Here is a 10,451-nt window from a genome sequence, read left to right as displayed (position 1 = left end):
TTCTTTATTATTTTTTTTAATCTTTATTTATTTTTGACGGGGGGGGGGGGGAGAGAATGTGAGCTGGGGAGGAACAAAGAAGGAGACACAATATAAAGCAGGCTCCAGGCTCTGAACTGTCAGCACAGAGCCTGACATGGGGCTCAAACTCACCAACAGAGAGTTCGTGACCTTAGTCAAAGTCTGATGCTTAACCGCTTAACCGACTGAGCCACCCAGGCATCCCCACCCTAGCTTCTTAAAACAGTTTCCACATCTATAAAATGAAGGACCAAATCAGATGGTAGTAAAAGTATTTTAGTCCTGTAATTTCATTATTATGATAATAGACACCATTTCTGGAGCATAAGCCAAGTGTTTCACATACATTACTTAATTTAAGCTTCATTACAAACTGTAAGAGAGATATCATTATCCCTATATTAAAAACAGAAAACTACATTTTAGAAAGTTTTCTCCCCAAATAAGAGCAAGAATCTAAACAAAATCAGACTTTGAAGCTGTAAGCCTTGTTTAAGAATTTGTAGGTTACTGAGGTATAGAATACTGAGTCAAAATGATAAAGTATTCAGGTAGAATAGAGTCAAAATCTATGTAGTGACCCAATCAACATTTATTAAATACTTAATATGAGGATGCTACCAATTTTAGTCTAAACTAATCAAATATTTTAAAACCTTGTATCAAGTTATTTTCATTATTATTTTATTGTTATATTTTTAAAACTTTTTTGCTATTTAAAAGTATTTTAGATAACTACAGAATGCATAAAGATCATGTCTGAATAAGTATTCATTAATAACACACATCCACAAAATAGCAATTGATCAGATGAATGTAAAATACATATAGTGATTTTTTATTATCATTTTAAGCCAGTAATATAATATCCTGAAGTGGGAAACAGAAGCAGTGGAGTGGGAAACAGAAGCAAAATCTTTTTTTCTTGATTCTGCTTCTAAACTCAAGCAGGTTACTTTACTTGTTGGCAATTATTTTTTTCTCTCACATATGATAAAAGGATTAGAGTATATTATCACTGATATTTCTATAGATTCTTAGATCTTAAGGCCACAAAATAGTGTTCTTGGGGGGAGCAATGATGCCTAAGATGTTTGAGTTATTTCAAGGATATTTATTTTTTGGTGGAAAAAGTTTAGAGTTATGAAAAATTCAGAGTTATGAAGTCAACATTTCTAAAGCCTTTTTTTGTTCTAAAGTGACTGTGACTGTCATAGAAGATGAAGCAGAAAATTTTTCTCAAGATGAATGATCTAGAGACACACTTTAGCAAATGATGTTTCTAATTCCTCTCTTCTTTGGCTAATTAGTACAGATAAGGAACAGAAAGATGGCATTCCAAATTATACAACAAATTTGAAGGAGATGTGTAAAATTTTTTGAATTTAATTAAATTTACATGTTGTATGGAATTATGTTCACTCCCAGATTAAATACTTTAAATGAGTCTAAGAAGAGTGAACTATATTAAAACTCATCACAACTAAAAGCCAACACTCACTTTTTTTTTTTTTTTTTAGAAAAGATAGATACAATTTAACAAGCTTTTTAGGTAAACTTATGAATATCTTGGAAGAAATAATAATGGCAACATTTACTGACTCTGAGAGGGTGGTTTTTTATGAAGAATTAAGGTAATTATAACTCATATTTTGGTAGACAAAACATAATGAAAAAAGAAACCTACTAGTAACACTAGAAAGGATTAGATGCTTTATATTTTATTCCTCAGCCATCAGTCATTTACATTTTTTTATTTTTCACTTTTGAAGTTTTGGATCAATGTTCCTGCATCTCATGTCAGCTAGCTTACTACAGTTTCCTTCCCTTCAAGCATAGTAGATCAGTAATAATTGTATCTTTGCAAAGCATGCAGTGTTTTATGTAAGTGAATGTAAACTGATTCCTTAGGTCAAAAAGAAATTCTCTTATTAAAGGTATTTATAGAGAAAAAATAGATAAGAGCCACAGTCCAAATTGATTCAGAGTTAAATATAATTTTAATAAGGTGCAATGTTTAAATCCCATTTAATATTTCTCATTAATCCTAACGTGCATACACTATGTGAGTACTACCTAGAAATAATTTACTTATGTAATTTTATGAAATGGAACTTCTAAAAGCTGCTTTTGAAATGAAAACATTGGTCATATTTTGATGACATTACTTCATTACACTTCGATTAGCATTGTATAAATCATGTAAGGTTTATAAAACAAGTTAATAATTTAATCCTGGAAGACAAATTTTTGTACTACATTGTGACATTACTTATCATGCTGATTTAATTAAAACCTATTTCACAGTTTATTTGTTCAAATACCAGTTTTATGCTGTATATAAGTCCTCATAAAACAGGAAGGGTTTAGGGTTTTTTCCATTCTTTCACTAGCCAAAAATAAAGTACTAAACAGTATATCACCAAAGACTTTTGACTCTATTATGTGTTCTTGGGTTGATGACAGAGTAATAACAATAATAATAATAATAATAATTGTAATATATAATTGCCATAACAATTTTCTCCAATTAGAAGTTAAACATATTTTTTTCAGATTGAAAATATCCAGCCAACTGTATTCTCCATATACCAACCCAGTGTTAAATAACCAAGAAGAGAAATATCATAAAGTTTACTGAAAAAAATTTGTGAAATTATTATTGTAAAGATGTCATCATCACAGAGCAGTTCTGGAAAGCTAAATAAACAATAGGATACACTCTTTGAATTGAAAAATATATGTCCAGTAAGGTGCCCAATAATTACAGAAAAGATATGATGGTGATAGTCCTTAGTGAATGTGGGGGAGAAAATCCGAGTAAGCTATAGAAGGAAAGAGGAATACAATGGAGAGAGAAATAACATGGTGGCAGTTCTTGTATGGGAGAGTGTGAAAACTTTAAGAAGGCAGAGTGATAAAATTAGTGACAGAATAAAATCTGGGGTCTGTAGGTACCTAGATCTCTAGTAGGTATTGGATATATCAAAGTAAAGGTCTGTGAAAGAAAATGTAGAACAGTTGGCCATGTATTTTTAAACAAAATATTAAAAAGTGAAGCTTATGGAGAGGGAGAACAGGCTTGCGTGAGAAGCAGCAATCTAAAAATTTCCAAGGGAGATTTCATGTTTTAACAAAGTTTTCAGATTAATTGTTATCTTTTAAAGGACTCTGAAATCTTCTTGGGGTCAGTATTCTTTTCTGAAAATCTCAAAATTATCTTTGGAGGCAAATGTGTTTATTTAGCTTTACATATAGCTTTCATGTTGGCACTCACTTGCTCAAATATCTTCAAAGATTAGTGCTTCCTGAAAGAGTAAAATTTCTCTAACATGTGTTTGAATGTCCCAATAACTGGCTCAATGTCATATTTTTAAAGAGCACATTTTCTTTTTTATGAGCCTTTCAACCAAGCTGAACTCACTAGATGCAGTTCAACCAACATTCCTTATACATTTCCTTTCCAGACCATGCAGAATGCCCTCCCTCTGCTTGTTTCATTTCCATTCATCCTTCAGATTCTTTAACATTATTTAGTCTTCCTTGATTATTACAAGGTACACTGAGCTCTTCTTTTTCAAAAATTTAATAGTGCTTATCTAGACTAGAGAAGCATGTAAGATTTGCAAGCTGTCATATTTTAATGGTTATATTTTATGCATTTTTTTCCAACAGCATAACAACAATGCTGTGGCTTATTTATTGTAATATATTATCACTTATAAATTCAATCTGAAGATTATAGAATGCTCCCTTTGGTCCTGATTTTACCACCACACCAACAGGGTACCAATATAATAACAAGAATTATAGCTGAGTTGCAAGGCAGACTTTCTCTGAAGAAGAGTAATTAACAGAAGCGTAAAGTCAAAAGTAGAGACAAAAATATTAATCACAGTTGAATTTCTATCCAGATTAAGATAAATCCTCACATTTAGTTCCTAGAACCAGATGAAGGACCATAAGGCAAGCTGAGGGCCAAGCATAATACAGCACAACCCCATTCCCCACCCCCAACCCCCTCATGGGATATATGTGATATTCCTCAGGCTTCCCAAGAACAAAGGAAAGGACAGAAAACAAATGGTTGAACTGATAGGGTCTCCATCACTTTACAAATATCTTAGTATTATTACAAGAAAAGGGCAATCTTATCAATAGCTTAATCTCCAGGAACTCCTTACTGTCTTAATGATAACGCTTTGTTAGAGGGAAAAACAACCTTAGCTTGACAATAGTTGGGCCACCAGTATTCTAATCTGTGAGTCTTCTTTAGCATATGGAAATCCCTTTAAGAAACTTCCTCTTGGGGCACCTGGGTGGCTCAGTCGGTTGAGCGTCCGACTTCGGCTCAGGTCACGATCTCCCCCGGTATGTGAGTTCGAGCCCCGCGTCGGGCTCTGTGCTGACCGCTCAGAGCCTGGAGCCTGTTTCACATTCTGTGTCTTCCTCTCTCTCTGACCCTCCCCCGTTCATGCTCTGTCTCTCTCTGTCTCAAAAATAAATAAACATTAAAATAATTAAAAAAAAAAAAAAAGAAAAAGAAACTTCCTCTTGACTTTACCTCCCCCAACTCCACAGTATATAAGCAGTCACTTTTCACAACCCCAGTGCAGCTCTTTCTGCCCACAGGTCCTGTCCCTGTGCTTTAATAAAATCACCTTTTTGTACCAAAGACATCCTCAAGAATTCTTTCTTGGTTGTCAGCTCTGAACCCCCACCATCACTCCAAAACCCCATCGGGATATATATATATATATATATATATATATATATATATATGTCATAAAAGGCAGGAAAAACCATAGTTTGAGGAGACAAATCATGAGAAGTACACTCAGACATTACACAGATATTAGATCAGAGAAGTTTAAAGGACTGTGATTAATACGTTAACGGGCTCTGATGGAAATAGCAGACAATATGCAAGAGATAATCTAAAGACATGGAAAGTTTAAGAAAGAATAGAAGACAACTGCTGAGAATAAAAAACAAAGTGACAAAACGAGGAGTACTTTCAATAGGCACATCAGTAGATTTGATACAACGAAGGAAATAACCAGTGAATATGAAGAAACTTCTGAAAATAGTGGTATTATTTGGTCTCTGTCCCCTTTTCTGGCACACAGTTCCTAAAACTTGGAATTTCCTAAGTGAGGAGAGTGGTAATGGTGTTTCTGTTATGTGAATGCCCCACCTCAGGAGGTAAGCACACTGGAAGAGCTAACCCCTGTGATTAGAGGATTGGAACTTTCAGTCTCACCCCTGACTTCTGGGGAAGGAAAGGGGTTGAAGGTTGAGTCAATCACCAGCACTCAATGATTAAATCTGTCATGCCTATGTAATACAGCCTCCATAAAAAAACAAAAAACAAAAACAAAACAAAACAAAAACTGAGTTTGGAAAGTTTCCAGGTTGGTGAACTCATGGAGGTGCTAGGAGAATGGTGCCATGGAGAAGGCACAGAAGCTCTACCACTCTTTCCCTACACTATGCCCTATGCATCTCTTCCATCTGGCGCTTCCTAACTGGTCCTTTTATGCTAAACTGGAAATATAGTTAGTAAAACATTTCTGAGTTCTGTGAGCCACTGTAGCAAATTAATCTACACAAGGAGGACGTCATGGGAACAGAAGCACACCTAACAGGCTGAGCCTCAGACTGGCATCCGAAGTTGAGTGGTAAGCAGTCTTGTAGGACTGAGCCCTCAACCTGTATGATGCTGTCCTTCTGTAGATAGTGTCAGAATTCAAGTGAATTCTTGAACACTCTGCTGGTATCCAAGAATTGTTTGGTGTTGCATGGCATCCACTCCCTCCACCCCACCCCCACCCATCCACCACACACACACATGTTGGAACTGAGTCCAAGAACCCATAATATTAAGAAACAGGACATAACTAACATTCCAGTAGTTCCTGTGATAATCCCATCTAGGTACTATCTTCTGCAAGACTAACTACTATCCTCACACCTAAAATTGTAAATGAGACTTTTTCCTTCTCTTTTGATCAGCTGTGTTAAGTGGTACTATTTTTAGGCTTTGGTTTATTTTACCGAACATATCAAATTTATTGATTCAATAAAGTTTTATAGCGTTAACATTTTATTTTAAACGTTTATTTATTTTTGAGACAGAGAGAGACAGAGCATGAACAGGGGAGGGGCAGAGAGAGAGGGGGACACAGAATCTGAAACGGGCTCCAGGCTCTGAGCGGTCAGCACAGAGCCTGACGCAGGGCTTGAACTCACGGACTGTGAGATCATGACCTGAGCCTAAGTCGGACACCCAACCGACGGAGCCACCCAGGCGCCCCATATAGCGTTAACATTTTTGATACCTCTGTGATCTATGTTGATATATTCTTCTCTATTTCTTTTTTTCTTTAATTTTTTTTTTAACGTTTATTTATTTTTGAGACAGAGAGAGACAGAGCATGAATGGGGGAGGGTCAGAGAGAGAGGGAGACACAGAATCTGAAACAGGCTCCAGGCTCTGAGCTGTCAGCACAGAGCCCGACGCGGGGCTCGAACTCACGGACCGTGAGATCGTGACCTGAGCCGAAGTCAGACGCTTAACCGACCAAGCCACCCAGGCGCCCCTATTCTTCTCTATTTCTAATATTAGTAATTTGTGTTCTCTCTCTCTCTCTCTCTTTTTTTTTTTTGCATAAGTTCTAGCTAAACTTCATAAATTCATTTTACAGAAAAGGATCCCATACGATGAAAATGATCTCACGTGGTTTATGAATTTTGTTAATTTTTCAAAATACCAACATTTAAATTTTGATTTCTTTAGTGTATCTTGGTTCTCCATATGATAGAATTATTCTGTTACTCTTTATCATATATATTTTTAATGTCTTTTAAGTTTTATTTTATTTTTCTTTCTTTCATTCTTTTTTTTCCCTTTTTTTCTTTGTACTCATAATAATGGCAACTTAAATCATTGAATTTTAGCTGGTCTTCCTTTTACTATGTTCATTTAGGGCTAAACATTTTCTTCTAAACACTACTTAAAAAAATTTTTTTAATGTTCATTTATTTTTAGGAGAGAGAGAGAGAGAGACAGAGCAAGGGAGCAGGGGAGGGGTAGAGAGAGGGAGACAGAATCTGAAGCAAGCAAGATCTAGACTCTGAGCTGTCAGCACAGAGTCGGATGCTGAGCTTGAACCCATGAACCATGAGATCATGGCCTGAGCCCAAAGTCAGACGCTTAACTGACTGAGCCACCCACCCAGGCACCCCTCTAAACACTACTTTAGCTATATTTCATAAGAATTGATATGCCATATCTTCCTTATCTCTCAGCTAAAATATGATATTTCTAGTATGATCTTGTCTTTGACCTTGGGTTTTTAGAAATGTGTTACTTCGTTTTCAAATTGTTAACATTTTTCTAGCTTTATATTATTATTTAATATTAATGTTACTATGGTCAGAGAATATATTCTTAATAATTTTAATCATTTTTAACTTGTTTCCTACTTGATGTATGAACTAGAACTTTATGAATATTGAAGGCATTCTTGAACATGTACTCTGCAGTTGTTGAATGCTGCATTGCATCTATTATGTCATATTTATTTTGTCATTTATATTAACTTGAAATTTATTTTTATATACTTGTTCTTTTGGCTTTTGAGAGAGAGGTATGTTAAAGTTGTCTACTATGCTTTATAATTTGTTTACTTATTCTTTTAGTCCTGTTGATTATTGCCCTGTACAATTTTTAACCTAACTTAAGTATATAAAGATTTATAGAAGTTGCATTTTCCTCCCTCATTATACATTTCATATTTCCTTCTCCTCTGGATAAGGTTCTTTACCATGGTACAGCACCAATCCTTTTTCTTGAAATAACCGACCCTTCATTACCTTCCTATATTATGTTGTTTCAGAATTATCACTATGAAAGCAGTCCTAAAAAATGTTCTCAGGGGTCAGTGAACACATACACCTTCTGACCAATACTGTTTTGCACCAGCTCTTTTCCCTTTTAAAATTGTGATCTAGTTCATATAATAATTCCTTTTTTTTTTTCTTGTTTGTTCTGGATCATAGGAAGCCCAAAATGGCTAGGTGACATTTTGAAATGTACAATATATTGAAAATGTTGTTAAGCCCCCTAGTAGAAACTTTTCTTTTAGAAATCAAGATTCTAGACAAAGGCTCAAGGTATAGAGGAATAGAGGATGGAAATAAAGATTTTGGAAGTTTGTAGTTATGAGAAGTAACACTCCCACTTCTACCTTTTACTCTTTAGTTTCTGGACCCACATGTTATAGCAATGGGAGAAACAGCACTAAGAAATGTTTAATACATCAAAGCATATATCAAATCCTATGGTACAGCCATTTAAAGTTGCAAACTTTGTCTCCCACCTGGCTCCCTGAGTCTTGTAGGGTCCATTCCATTCACTCTGAGACCTGTTGTTACTTTTCCATGAGAAATATGACAAAATCAATTAATCTTCTCATGAGATCATTTCATTGTGTGGGATCCTTTTCTGCAAAATGAATTTATTGTTCAGAAACAAAACTCATGGTACTCAATGGAAATTAAGAAGATATTCTGGGATTTCATGGTGATGCTAATGTCAAAAGTATGGTGGGCAGAGATAGTATATCCATCTCCAGTACAAGCATTTGTTCCAGTGAAGACATATTGTCGTATACACCACGATGCATATGGTCCAATGGAATGTATTATACACTATTATTATATAGATGCTATATCAGGTATAGAACATTGTTTCCAGTGCACTGACCACCCTGCACTGAGCTATAATTTACAGGAGCCCATTATTGCCTGTTGTCAATATAACATTCAGAATTACCTTTAAATCATGCTCAAAATTTTGTTATTCAATGAGCTGGATATTGAGAATAACCCACAGGCTGTTAATGTGAATAGAGGCAAAAGTGACAGTTCAGTGAAGAGCAGGAGCACTGGGAAATGAGTCACCAGCTCAAATAATTATTTGTGCTTTCAGAACCTGCTTGAAGAATCTAATTTTTTTTTCTTTTTTTTTTTTTTAATTTTTTTTTTCAACGTTTATTTCTTTTTGGGACAAAGAGAGACAGAGCATGAATGTGGGAGGGGCAGAGAGAGAGGGAGACACAGAATCAGAAACAGGCTCCAGGCTCCGAGCCATCAGCCCAGAGCCTGACGCGGGGCTCGAACTCACGGACCGCGAGGTCGTGACCTGGCTGAAGTCGGACGCTCAACCGACTGCGCCACCCAGGCGCCCCAATTGAAGAATCTAATTTTTGAAGGATCTAATGTTTTAGAAGTTTTCCAACTTCCAACTAGCACTTTCCAACTAAGTGCTAGTCCGACAGAAGGTAGATCAGACAATACCCAGTTTATGACAATGTTTTAGTAATCATAGTCATTTGATGTCCCAAGTTCAAATATTAAACTTGTGTTAGATCTCAGTAGCAAGCCAAGATCTATTTCTGTGAGAATTATTTCCTAAAGTGTATATGGATTTGCTCCAAAAGCCTGGGTGCCTGCAATGTTTTTTTTCCTATTGATACTTGACATATTCTTCAATATTCCCCAAGATAAATATTATCTTGATCTGAGGAAAGATCATGATTATGACCAGGAGGTTATAAAGAAGGTTGCAATGCTCCTTGCCTTGCAGCAGAGACCAACTAGATAATATTACCTTTTGTTGATGGAAAGTTAGGAGGCCCTTGGCAGCTTTACATGTTATTCAGCAATAGGTTCCAGAAGCACACCTAAAAGTGTATCACCACATTCCATGGGATCCGAGTGTCCCACTTTTTTACTCCTGAGTAGATTATTAATACCTCACATTGAAACAGATCAGATCATCAAAATTAGTTTCTTTTTTTTATTGATACTTATTACCTATATTTATTCTGGGTGCTCATTTTTTATGGATTTATTTTAACCAGAGTACAAAACGTTTGCATTCTATAAATTAAATGCCTTTCAGAATAATTTAGAAGGTTTAAAATAAATATTACTTTGATCTTTCAGAGTTGACTCAAAATATGAAACAGAATAAACAAACAGCACTGCAGCACCAGGTTATCAAGCAGTCTGCTACTACTTTTGCTGCCGGGTCCATGATCCCATCCCCACTTCTATAGTCAGGAACTACTACTAAGAGAAAGATGTCATGATGAAGACACTCTCATTGCTGGAGACAGAAATATACCTCACCTGCTAGAATCAGCTGCAGCAAAAGGAAGCCCTGTGATAGTGCTTTCCAGTGGATATATCAGAGTCGGAACAAGTATGCCTCGTGTCTCACTGTTGCCTTCTAAATGCAGCTAGAGTTCATTTGATCAAAGGAATTTATATCATATCTAGAATTCAGTAGATTTAATGATGCTGAAAATGTTGATTTTAGCTTTCCAGTAGTATAGTAAGGCATAGTTCATGCATACATA

This window comes from Prionailurus bengalensis, chromosome A1 (assembly GCF_016509475.1).
Source record: "Prionailurus bengalensis isolate Pbe53 chromosome A1, Fcat_Pben_1.1_paternal_pri, whole genome shotgun sequence".
Lineage (NCBI taxonomy): Eukaryota > Metazoa > Chordata > Mammalia > Carnivora > Felidae > Prionailurus > Prionailurus bengalensis.
This window is presented reverse-complemented; position numbering follows the sequence as displayed.